Source organism: Mustelus asterias, chromosome 9 (assembly GCF_964213995.1).
Source record: "Mustelus asterias chromosome 9, sMusAst1.hap1.1, whole genome shotgun sequence".
Classification (NCBI taxonomy): Eukaryota; Metazoa; Chordata; class Chondrichthyes; order Carcharhiniformes; family Triakidae; genus Mustelus; species Mustelus asterias.
Window position 1 is genome coordinate 104,290,244 of NC_135809.1, and position 12,629 is coordinate 104,302,872.

Sequence of the window (12,629 nt, forward strand, 5' to 3'; positions counted from 1 at the left end):
CGGCAGCAGGGAAACTGTTCTTGAGTAGGTTGGTACGTGACCTCAGACTTTTGTATTTTTTTCCCGGTGGAAGATGGTATGTCCGGGGTGCGTGGGGTCCTTGATTATGCTGGCTGCTTTTCCAAAGCAGCGGGAAGTGTCGGCGGAGTCAAGGGATGGGAGGCTGGTGTGCGAGATGGACTGGGCTACATTCACGACCTTTTGTAGTTTCTTGTGGTCCTGGGCAGAGTAGGAGCCATACCAAGCTGTGATACTGGTTTGGCGAGGTAACAACAATATGCTCAATATGGGTCAGACATTCAACATAATGAATGAACACTGGGCCTAGAAAATTCTTTCCCTTGTCACTTCGGACTTAGGCACTGACAATGGCTTCAAAGATAAATTTGTTTCTTTATAATGTTGTGACTTTAAGACAATGTTTCTTCGAAACAAAATCACATTTGCATTTGTATCATGCCTTTAATCTCAGAAAACATCTCAAGGCACTTCACAGGAGCATAATCAGACAAAAGAACTAACACCGAGCCATTGAAGGAGAGATGACTAAAAGCTTGATCAAAGAACTATATTTTATAAGAAGGATCTTGAAAGAGGAGAGAGAGGCAGAGCTGTTTAGAGTCCGCATCAGGGCACTTCGAATTTAGATGGTGGAAAAAACATCCACCAATGGTTCGGTAAAGAAATTGGGGGATGCGTTGGAGCTCAAAGTCAGAAGAAAGCAGAGTTCTTGGAGGATTTTGGACTAAGAGTGGTTACAGAGATTGGCAGTGGAAAGACAATAGAGGGATTAAAATCTGAGGGTACAAAGTTGAATTAGGAGGTGTTGGTGGACCAGGAGCCAACATGGATTAGCAGCACGGGCAGCAATTCATTTGGAATCATACGAGAACAGAAGAACATAAGAACTAGGAGCAGGAGTAGGCCATCTGGTCCCTTGAGCCTGCTCCACCATTCAGTAAAATCACGGCTGATCTTTTCATGGACTCAGCTCCACTTACCCGCCCGCTCAGCGTAATCCTTAATTCCTTTTCTGTTCAAAAATGTATCTATCTTTGCCTTAAAACCATTCCATGAAGTAGCCTCAACTGCTTCACTGGGCAGGGAATTCCACAGATTCACAACCCTTTGTGTGAAAAAGTTCCTCCTCAACTCAGTCCTAAATCTGCTCGCCCTTATTTTGAGGCCATGCCCCCGAGTTCTAATTTCACCTGCCAGTGGAAACAACTTCCCTGCTTCTATCTTATCTATTCCCTTCATAGATTTATGGAAGGTGAAAAATGGGAGGCAGGTCAGGAGAACATTGTGTTATGAACATTCAACAATACAGGGCAGTCATGTTTAAAATGTCTCCTTTAATTTAAGGTGAAACAGATTGTTCTGGATAGAGGGATGGTGATCATACTAAACCTCTGCGTGGAACCTAGCCAATGTGATCTGGTTGTCATGGGGAAAGAAACCCAAACCAAAAGCAAGTAAACATCAAGTGACAATTTTTGGATCTTCACAGAAAAGGGGGCAGCTGCTTTTTGGAGGCAGCCACAAAGATATGGGGAGAGAGGGATAAAAGCAGTTAGTACTGTGAAGAACAAAGTGAACTGTTTTTGCGTTAACAATTAAGCAGAATATTAATAATATAATGGTTTTATGTTTGTGACAAAGGGGACAGGACTGATGGGACTTTTGGAGATTTAAGGAACAAACAGTCACCAAGATGGGATTTGGGGGTGAAAGTCAGCCCTGGAATACTCAGTCTGAAAGGGACAATGTTTGAAGGACATTAATAGATTAGACCTGGTGTGAAAGGGAGGATGAGTCTGCTCACAAGTTCTAAGTAAATTGGAAAATAAGTTTGTATTGCTGCACTCTTTCAGAGGCGTGGTATACAGCAAACAAAGTGGTAAGATATAACTCAATTGCATTAATTAGTTAATGTATATTTTATTTAGATTGGTGCATTAGTTGCCTGTTAAGTAATGTTTGATCTCTATTGAATTTAGTTTGTTTGTTACAGCAACAGTCTTAAAACATAACATCTTTCCCTTTGGTAATTTCTATCAGTTGCTGGGAAATTCATCTCTTATAAAAAGTTAGCTGTTTCTATGAGGATCATAACAATTGGAACAATCAAACCCCTAGCTGACAAAGGGGAGTTTCAGCAGCAAATGGGAGAAGGCAGATATGGTTATTGTTACAGGGATGGGAAGGGGATGTGCTGTAAAGTATATGAAGCCAGAAGCAGTTTACAGGCAAATAGAATGCTGAGGTTGGAAACTGTTTCGCAAGGATAGATACATTTTTGAACAGAAAAGGAATTAAGGAGTACGCTGAGCGGGCGGGTAAGTGGAGCTGAGTCCATGAAAAGATCAGCCGTGATTTTACTGAATGGTGGAGCAGGCTCAAGGGACCAGATGGCCTACTCCTGCTCCTAGTTCTTATGTTCTTCTGTTCTCATATGATTCCAAATGAATTGCTGCCCGTGCTGCTAATCCATGTTGGCTCCAGGTCCACCAACACCTCCTAATTCAATTTTGTACCCTCAGATTTTAATCCCTCTATTGTCTTTCCACTGCCAATCTCTGTAACCGCTCTTCGTCCAAAATCCTCCATTAGATGCCACCTGGTCAAATAGCCTAGCAACATCAAGGTCTACAACTTTGTCAGACATGAGAATTATTTTACTGGTATTCAGTCACTTCTTGGAGGTAGATTTTGCAGAAACTGTTGTTACACTGCACATTTACACAGTTTTGTGGGTAAATGTACTTGAGACAATGAGCCATAAATAATAAACTACATTTTATACAAAGTCATGAGAACAAGCTTGCATTGACAAAAGATCTGACTTTTCCAATAAATAATAAACTAGAATTTATTAACAACAAAATATCCTACAAGGAATGAAAACACCATGTGCTGGATTTTCCGATCCCCCACCAGGAGTGTTTTCAGAGGTTCGGGGCAGGGTGGGGGGGGGGGGGTGGGAGGTACACACATAGATTCCCTACAGTGCAGAAGGAGACCATTTGGCTTATCGAGTCTGCACCGACCACAATCCCACCCAGCCCCTATCCCTGTAGCCTCACGTATTTACCTTGCTAGTCCCCCTGACACTAAGGGGAAATTTAGTATGGCCAACCAACCTAACCTTCACATCCTTGGATTGTGGGAGGAAACCTGAGCACCCAGAGGAAACCCACTCAGACATGGGGAGAACATGCAGACTCCACACTGACAGTGACCCAAGCCGGGAGTTGAATCCGGGTCCCTGGCGCTGTGAGGCAGCAGTGCCACTGTGCCACCGTGCCATGAAATATGACAGCTGGCTAGCCCACCATCTTCCTGCCCACCACTGCCCCTTTTCCCCATAAAACAGTAGACTTTGGGGTGATGGTGGCACAGTGATTATATCACTGGACTGGTAATCCAGAAGGCCAGGCCAATGCTCTGGGGCCACAGGTTCAAATCCCACCTTGGCATAGAGTGAAATTTAAATTCAATTAATAAAATCTGGAATATAAAGCTAACCTCAGTAATGATGACCATTGACTGTTGTAAAAACCCATCAGGTTTGCTATTGTCCTTTAGGGAATGAAATTTGCCAATTGAGTTCATCCCACAGCCATAAGGCGCTCTGAGTGGCGGCCTTAAGTTGGTGAGAGTGGGTCGTATACACCCTTCAGTTGAAGAAAGTCTCACTCTTGAGAGGTAGCTTGAGCAGTCCCAGTAGCGTCAAGAGTGGGCAATGCTGAACGGCAAGAATGTCCCAGGTGAGAACATATCATGGGGCTGTGTATCATGCCCCCTCTCCCCCTGCAGAAGCAAGGTCTGTTGTTGCTGACTCACTCCACATTAGCATCCATCCACCCACCCCCCCGCCCCCCCACCCCCCAACATCCCCACAGCCGTAAGGTGCAGCAAAAGAGGGTTACATTGCCTGACAGTGAGCTTACTCCCTTCGTTGAGATTGGCTGGCATCTCCAGCAGTCCTCGGAGTGCCAAGATCTGGGCAAAATTGTGAGTAGTGAGAAGGATAGAATCATAGAATCCCTATAGTGCAGAAGGAGGCCATTCAGCCCATCGAGCTTGCACCAACTCTCCGACAAAGCATCCCCATAAACCCCACTAATACCTCGAATCTACACATCTTGGGACACTAAGGAGCAATTTAGCATGGCCAATCCACCTAACCTGCACACCTTTGGACTGTGGAAGGAAACCGGAGCACCCGAAGGAAACCCATGCAGACAAGGGGAAAATGTGCAAACTCCACACAGACAGTGACCGAAGGCTGAAATTGAACCTGGGTCCCTGGCACTGTGAAGCAGCATGGCTGACTAATGCAAGGTGATTTAGAGTAGGCAAACAGTAGTTTGTGAACAGATGCAGTGCAATGTAGCTAAATATGAAGTTAGACACTTTGGCGTAAAAAACAGAAAGGAAGAGTGCTATCTAACTGCTGATATATTGGGAAGTGTGGCTGTGCAAAGGAATCTGGGTGTCCTCGTACGCCAGTCAATGAAAGTCGAGAGGCAGGTGCAGCAAGCAATTAGGAAGGCAAATAGTGTGTTGGCCTTCATTACGAGAGGACTTGAGTTCAGAAGTAGAGATGTCTTACTACTGTTATACAGGGCCTTGGTGAGACCACATCTGGAGTACAGCATGCAGTTTTGTTCTCCTTATCTAATAAAGGATATACTTGCCATAAAGAGAGTGCAGCGGAGGTTCACTAGACTGATACCGAGGTTGGCAGGACTGTACTATGAGGAGAGATTGGTTTGACAGGACCTGTGTTCACCAGAGTTTAGAAGGATGAGGAGATCTGTTTGAAACGTATAAAATTCTAACAGGGCTGGACAGGCTGGATGCAGGGAAGATGTTTTCCTGGTTGGGGAATCTAAAACCAGGAGATACAGCCTCAGGATACAGGATAGACCATTTAGGACTGAGATGAGGAAATATTTCTTCACTCAAAGGGTAATGAGCGTGCGAATTTCTCTATGACAGAAGTCTCTGGAGGCCAAGTCACTAAATGTATTCAAGAAAGAGATAGATTTTAATGGCATCAAGGGGTAGGGGAGAAAGTGGGAATATGGCACTGAGGTAGAGGATCAGCCAGGATCATATTGAATGGAGGAGCAGATTCAAAGAACCGAATAACCTACTCCTGCCCCTAATTTCTATATTTTAATGTTTAATCTCATTAGTGGATGCTGCCAGGACTGCAACCAGCGCCAAGTCCAATGGATCCCGGAGTGAGGTAAGTCCAGGAGGAGCTTGGAGGAGGGGAGGAGTGTGGTGTGGGTTTTAGAGAGCGAGAAAGGGGGAAGAAAGAGGGGTTACTAACTTCGAGAGATCCACAACGCCCCATTTCCTTCCCATCTTTTAAACAGCTTGGTCAAAAAAACAGGCTACCCACTCCTACCTGCCTGCCCTTGTCAGCCACATTATAGCATGGGCCGCATAACATTCAGGTCAACTGGCTTATGAACAAGCTGAATTGCCTATTAATTATTACATTTTAAATGGCAGACAGGATGCCGATGTCAGCACCAGCCCACCTCTTCTTTATATTTTTCATGGAATGTCAGTGTTGCTGGCAAGGTCAGCATTTGTCGCCTATCTCTAATTGCCCATAGGCTGAGTGGCTTGCGAGGCCATTTCAGAGCATAGTGAAGAGAGACCAATATTTCTCGAGGGAGCGGTTGGGGAAGGGCAAACAGTAAACTGCCCCCCTCTCCCCTCGTGCCCTTTGAAAATTTAGCCTTAGGGGCTACGAACTCCCCTCAGGCATTGGCACGAAACAGATGGTATCAGATCAGCTGCCAGTTAGACACAGCGCTTGATATTCAGTCCCATCGCAGTTAATAGAATTAAATGTTGGTCACTGGGGGTAACAGGCTGCGGAGACACACCACCCCTTTTGTGCCACCACCCCAGATACGCCACCACCCAACGTAATGCCAACCCCTCGATCTTAAAATTCACCTTTACTTTATCCAACTTTTTTAAAAATTGAAGGAACCTCCAGGTGCTTATCTGCAAAATTTATTGAAGCTCCACCAAACCACTTAAGTTATTTAATGAAGTCATTCTTGGTGCTTGGCAAAAAATTATATTTCCAGTGAGTCTCACCCTAATGTCTGCCGTCTCCGTTAGATAAAGGAAATCAATTTTAAACTCAGCGTGAGTTATTTTAGTTTTAAATCCACCAAAGTCTATCTTGTGTTTCGGGGTCATTGTGGTGATAAGATTATTTTTCCTGCTCACACTCACTCAGAGTGCTATGGTGCTTGAAAATGGCACAGCATAAATTAGGAGTGCTGGACACGGACACCACATTCCTGACTTCAGTGTTGACCTGAAATAAAATGTTATTACTGTAATAGTACACTGTCCTTCCAGTGGATAAAGCTTTTACTCATTCCATCTTGAGTCCACTTGGTAGATAGTTTACTGTTATAATAAAAATTTATCTGCTAGCAGCTGCCAGCTCAGCATTGAAGTCAAGGAAAGTGCAGGCAAAAGTAAAGCAAAGATAAGTTTAAGTTCACTTGTTCAAGGAATCTGACGTACGTATAAGAAACATGCTTTTTTCCAATGAGTTTCTGTAAAGTCCCTCTTTAAAATGAGAGCATTTTTGCTCCTGTGTGCCTGTAAGGCTCACCCAGCCAAACTACTGTTGCTAACTAGCAAGATAAGGAGGTACACATTCCAGACTGTAATGGACACTGTTCATATTTCTTTGTACAAATCTGTCTAATGAGATACAAGTTAAAGATTAATAAAAGGGGCTAGATTTCTCTTCTCTAAATGAACTGAACCGACCACCACTGATAATCTTCTTCACAGCATGCATTTAAAAACAAATGTCACTTCATCATAAAATTTCCACAAGACTCTCTTCTGAGGATCTACCATGGAGCCCTAGCTTAATTCTTATTTGCTTTTTTTTGCCCTGTCTTCTTCCATCCTTTTTCTTCTCGTATCACTCATGCATGATCTAAACTAATCTATAAAACTGGCCTCTCAGATTTGAGGTGAGAGCAAAACCTTTGCCTACTTGTTTGCCATAAATATGGGTATTTCAAGAAAATGACTCATGCAAGGACTAAACTAGTAGCAGTCTTCAATTTGTAACCATCAAATTGAAATTAGTCTCTGCTGAATGAGCTATCTCATCTGGACCACCAAGACTTTGATCAGACGCAGACAATGTCTGTGATGCTTTATGGGTTAAACCATACATCAGGACCTTGACGTTGCTGGGGCTTAACAACTGGGTCACTTCTCGGTCCTGACCATGTGACATGAGATGACACATTTTTATTATTCTTTCATTGGGTGTGGGCATCCCCAGTGCTGTTAGGAAGGAAGTTCCAGGATTTTGACCCAGCAGCAGTAAAGGAATGGCGATTTGGTTCTGTTACAAAAACAGAAATTGCTGGAAAATCTCAGCAGGTCTGACAGCATCTGTGGGGAGAGAATAGAGCCAACGTTTTGAGTTTCGATGACCTTTCGTCAGAATAGTTCTGTTATATATTTAAAAGGCTTGTAGGTTGCTTTAACAGCTGCTCACATGATTTAATGGTGATATAATTTGGATGTTTGCAGAGGCTGCTGTTTTACTTCCAGTTTTGCATTCTGTTCAGTGCGGAGAACACTTTCAAAAAAACCTGTCGTGTGTTAGTTCGAATCTTCCGTGTAAAACCCACAACCCCTAACATAGTTAGGATATTACAAGTCCAAGTCAGAATGGTGAATGGTTTGAGGGGGAGCTTCCAGGTCATGGTGTTCCCATGCATCCTTTTAGGCGGTAGAGGTCATGGGTGTGGAAGATGCTACGAAGGAGTAAAAGCATAATACAGTGGGGTGCTGAAAATCTGAAATAAAAACAGAAAATGCTGGAGAAACCAGCACGAGTGTCAGCATCTGTGGAGTGAGAAAAAGAGTTAGTGTTTTGAATCAGTATGACTCTAGTGCTAAAGAGAGGGCAAAACGTGATGGATTTTATATTATTTAAGAGGGGGTTGGAGCAAAATGGAAGGTCAGTGAAGGGTTTGAGCTAGGAGTGATTGCTTACACTATTGGAGGAGGCTTGTTGAGTTGCTGCTGTGCATTTTGTATGGACCACGTTGTCAATTTACGTGGGTTGCAGATGGGGTGAATGTTTAAGATGGTGGATGAGGTGCCAATAAAGAGTGTTGCTTTGCTCTGGATGATGTCAATCCTGGAGGAAGGTGTTATGGAAGGTGATTTTAAAAGATAAACAACAGCCATGACTAGGTTTATCATTGCCTGGAGCAAAGAAACAACAGAGTGTTTTTTTTTTACTCATTCACAGGATGTGTGCTTCCCTGGCTAGGCCAACATTCGTTGTCCGTGAGAAGGTGGTGGTGAGCTGTCTTCTTTAACCATTGCAGTCCATGTAGTGTAAGTACACCCACAGTGCTGTCAGGGAAGGAGTTCAGGATTTTGACCCACCGACAGTGAAGGAACGGTGATATATTTCCAAATCAGGATGGTGAGTCTCTTGGAGGGAAATTCTAAGTGGTGGTGTTCCAAAATATCTGCTACCCTTGTCCTCCTGAATGGCGGTGATCATGAGTCTGAAGGAAGGTGCTGTTGAAGAAGCAGGGTTGGAGGGCAGGGGGCTGGGTTGCTAGGTTTCATGTTGTGCCAGTATCTGTGTTGGAGAAAAATGTTGTAGATCTAAGGTTCATTTTGGGTGTGACAATGGGAATATTCAGATCTGTGTATTTACTGGATGATTTCACTCTCTAATAGATGGTGAATTGTAGAGTCATCTGTCATAAGGGCTGAAAGCCACTCAAAGAACAAAACAAAGAACAAAGAAAAGTACAGCGCAGGAACAGGCCTTTCGGCCTTCCAAGCCTGTGCCAATCATGATCTGCTGACTAAAACTAAAAATATACCTTCTGCCCGCTCTTGGTCTGTATCCCTCTATTCCCTCCCTATTCATGTACCCATGCAGATGCCTCTTAAATGTTTTTAATGTGCCTGCATCCTCACCTCCTCTGGCAGCGTGTTCCAGGCACCCACCACTCTCTGTGTGAAAACCGGGCGGCACGGTAGCACAGTGGTTAGCACTGCTGCTTCACAGCTCCAGGGTCCCGGGTTCGATTCCCAGCTCGGGTCACTGTCTGTGTGGAGTTTGCACATTCTCCTCGTGTCTGCGTGGATTTCCTCCGGGTGCTCCGGTTTCCTCCCACAGTCCAAAGATGTGCGGGTTAGGTTGATTGGCCAGGTTAAAAATTGCCCCTTAGAGTCCTGGGATGTGTAGGTTAGAGGGATTAGCGGGTAAAATATGTGGGGGTAGGGCCTGGGTGGGATTGTGGTCGGTGCAGACTCGATGGGCCGAATGGCCTCCTTCTGCACTGTAGGGTTTCTATGATTCTATGAAAAACTTCCCCCGCACATCTCCCTTAAACTTTCCCTCTTCACTCAAGTGAAATGTTGCTGAATTTGCATGGTCCATGTAGCTATGTAAGAAGTCTCACAACACCAGGTTAAAGTCCAACAGGTTTATTTGGTAGCAAATATTTGCTACCAAATAAACCTGTTGGACTTTAACCTGGTGTTGTGAGACTTCTTACTGTGTTTACCCCAGTCCAACGCCAGCATCTCCACACCATGTAGCTATGCCAGCCTTCTGATTGGTGTGAGGTCAGGGATCACCTCAGCAGCCTTCCTCCAATATGCCTGGGTGCCAGGATCCTCCTTCTGGTACTCATCCAAAGAAGAATGGTGTTGAAGATCTTCTCCCTCATCCAGATCCAGGCCTCTTTGCATTGTCATATAGAGTGCACAGCAAATAAAAGACTGTCACATACTGGCGGACGCCACTTGACTGGTCAAGATAATGGAAGTGCATCTTCACGATGCCAATGGTCTGTTCAATCCATGTTTGTAGATAATTTCGGTTGTAATGTCTCTCTCCATGTCTGGGTACCAGACAGGTGTCAGGAGCCACCAGCAGCCACTTGTGGAGTCGAATGTTACCCGAAGAGGCGTAGGAGCTGGGACTCATAGAGGGTGAAGGAATCAAGGCAGCTGCCTGGGAATTGAGCTTGCATGTGCAGGATGCATTTCCTGTGGACAAACTAGTTGAACATTTATTGAACAGAAGTCTTTCCTATTCCGGAATCTGGCTAGCTGTCCTCTTACTTGTGGGTGCAATCCATGCCCCCTCCTGGACTTGAGGAAATTCACTGATAGTGGCAAGCCTTTATGCCCACTCTGTCTGCAATGGCCCACCAACCTCAAAATGGATGTAATCCCCCATTTTCTGGAACGTGGCAAACATGACCTGCTTGATGGCATGTTAGAATGTCACCCAGGTAAGCAGCTATTCCCTAGAATGACCCGGATACATAATAACTCCTGGTGACGGTGACTTTCATGAGGAATATGAGGCCTCAGGTCACTGAGGACCAAAGCACAAATGACTGAGACATCTGCCTGGGTAGACTCAGTTTCCTCCAGCACGGGCACTCATTTCCAAGTAGCTGACTCCTAGGCAGTGCCACTGATGCGGTTGGTTGCCCCTTCTTCCCCTGGCAGCCCCTCTGAAGCTTGGGAGGTGGGAGGAGGGGTGGGGGGGGGGGGGGGAGGGTGCTGTCTGCCCTGTCCCAATCCCCTCCCTGAAGAAACATTGGTCTCTCTTAACTGTCCTCTGAAATGGCCTAGCTAGCCACTCAGCATGCCGGAAATTAGGGATGCAACAAATGCTGATCTTGTCATCAACACCGACATTCCATGAAAGAATATAAAAAAAGCGATGGTCTATCAACCATTCAAAAAATAATAATTAATGGGCAGTGGAACTTGTTCACAAGTCAATTGACCTGAATATTATGCAATCCATGCCATAATACAAAGGCTTTGCTGGCCTCCTTTTAACCAGTAGAATGCATCTGCTGAAGCTCCTCCTCTCTATTCTGTTCAATGCCAGCTTAGCCTGTTCCCATTTTAACACCCTTACCTCCCTCTGATTGGATTACAAAGGCTTCTTCTACCTAGGTCTGATGCCAAACTAGCCTCAAATCTCTGTCAAGAATGTAACCACACACTCCTCAGAAACGCAAGCCACTCAGCATGAGTGATGGCAACTTATGCCACTGGCTGAGTATCTGAGTTTAAATCTTCTGTTGACCACTGCTCTCATGGCTTCCAGCTATGTTCCAACAGCTGCACACTAACATGTCCCAGACATTTACCCTGTGCTTCACAATTGAAGATTCCACGCTGTTGCACCACAGATTCTTAATGAGTCACACAACAAGTTCAACAATTTGTCCACTGGAGGTGTGCAGGTTGCTGGTTCTGCCTTTGAAAAACACATCACATTCCAGAAATATCAGAGACAGAATCACAGAATTGTTATGGTGCGAAAGGAGGCCATTTGGCCCTTTGTGTCTGCACTGGCTCTCCACATGAGTGTCATGACTTTGTGCCATCCCCTGCCTTTTCCCCATATCCCCGCACATTGTTTCTATTCAAATAATCATCCAATGCCATCTTGAATGCCTCCACTGAACCTGCCTCCACCACACTTCCAGGCAGTGCATTCCAGACCCCAACCACTCACTGCATGAAAGTGTATCTTCTCACATCACTTTTGCTTCTTTTGCAAATCACCATAAATCTGTGCCCTCTTGTTCTTGGTTGTTTTATGAGCGGGAACAGTTTCTCCCTATCTACTCTGTCCAGGCCCCTCATGATTTTGAACACCTCTATCAAATCATAGAATCCTACAGTGCAGAAGGAGGCCATTCAGCCCATCGAGTCTGCACCGACCACAATCCCACCCAGGCCCTATCCCCATAACCGCATGCATTTACCTGACTTTACCAAGTTTTTGCGCCCAAAAACAGGCTCAACTTGATGGTAAAATCGGGCCCTATGACTAACAGTCCGAATCTATCCTCATAACTGGAGCTTCTTATCCCGGAACCGTTCTTGTAAACCAGTGACACTATCTCAGTTTGTGATTTTCAATGCCTACCCGCCCCTGACCTCACCTCATTTGCGATTGAAAATCCAGCCCATGATGTCAGCTAACTGCTTATTATCATTTACCTTGCTGTTAATACACCTGCTTGTACAGGGGTGTCAGGAATTGTCAGGCAGTACAAAATTGGCACTCCACGCTGACCTGCAATGTAGACAAAAGGGCTGGAATTTTACCGGCATGCCCGGCCCAGAATCAGAATGGCATTCTCCGTTGGCCTCGGGTGGGATCTTGAGCCTCAGGCGGGCAAGGCGGTAAAATTCCAGCAAAGGTATCTGACAAGTTGAACTTACCCGTCTCGACTTCCAAGATTTTGATGGTTAAGCAGTGGTAAAATTGAATGCAAAATGGCCTCCTGTTCCAGAAAATAAATATTCCATAATGCATCTGCCATGTTCCCTGTTCTTTTTTTCCAGATGATTCCCTGCTCTGAAGCTTTACGAGCCCTTCTGATGTGGCAGATTAACGTTTTGAGACTACAGGGGTTGGAGGGAGAGATTCATAAACATCCTGGATGTCACGCTTTGGAAACTTTAAAACAAAATGGACACAACATGCTGGGAACTGAGTGGAATGTGGTTCTGCTGATGAACTC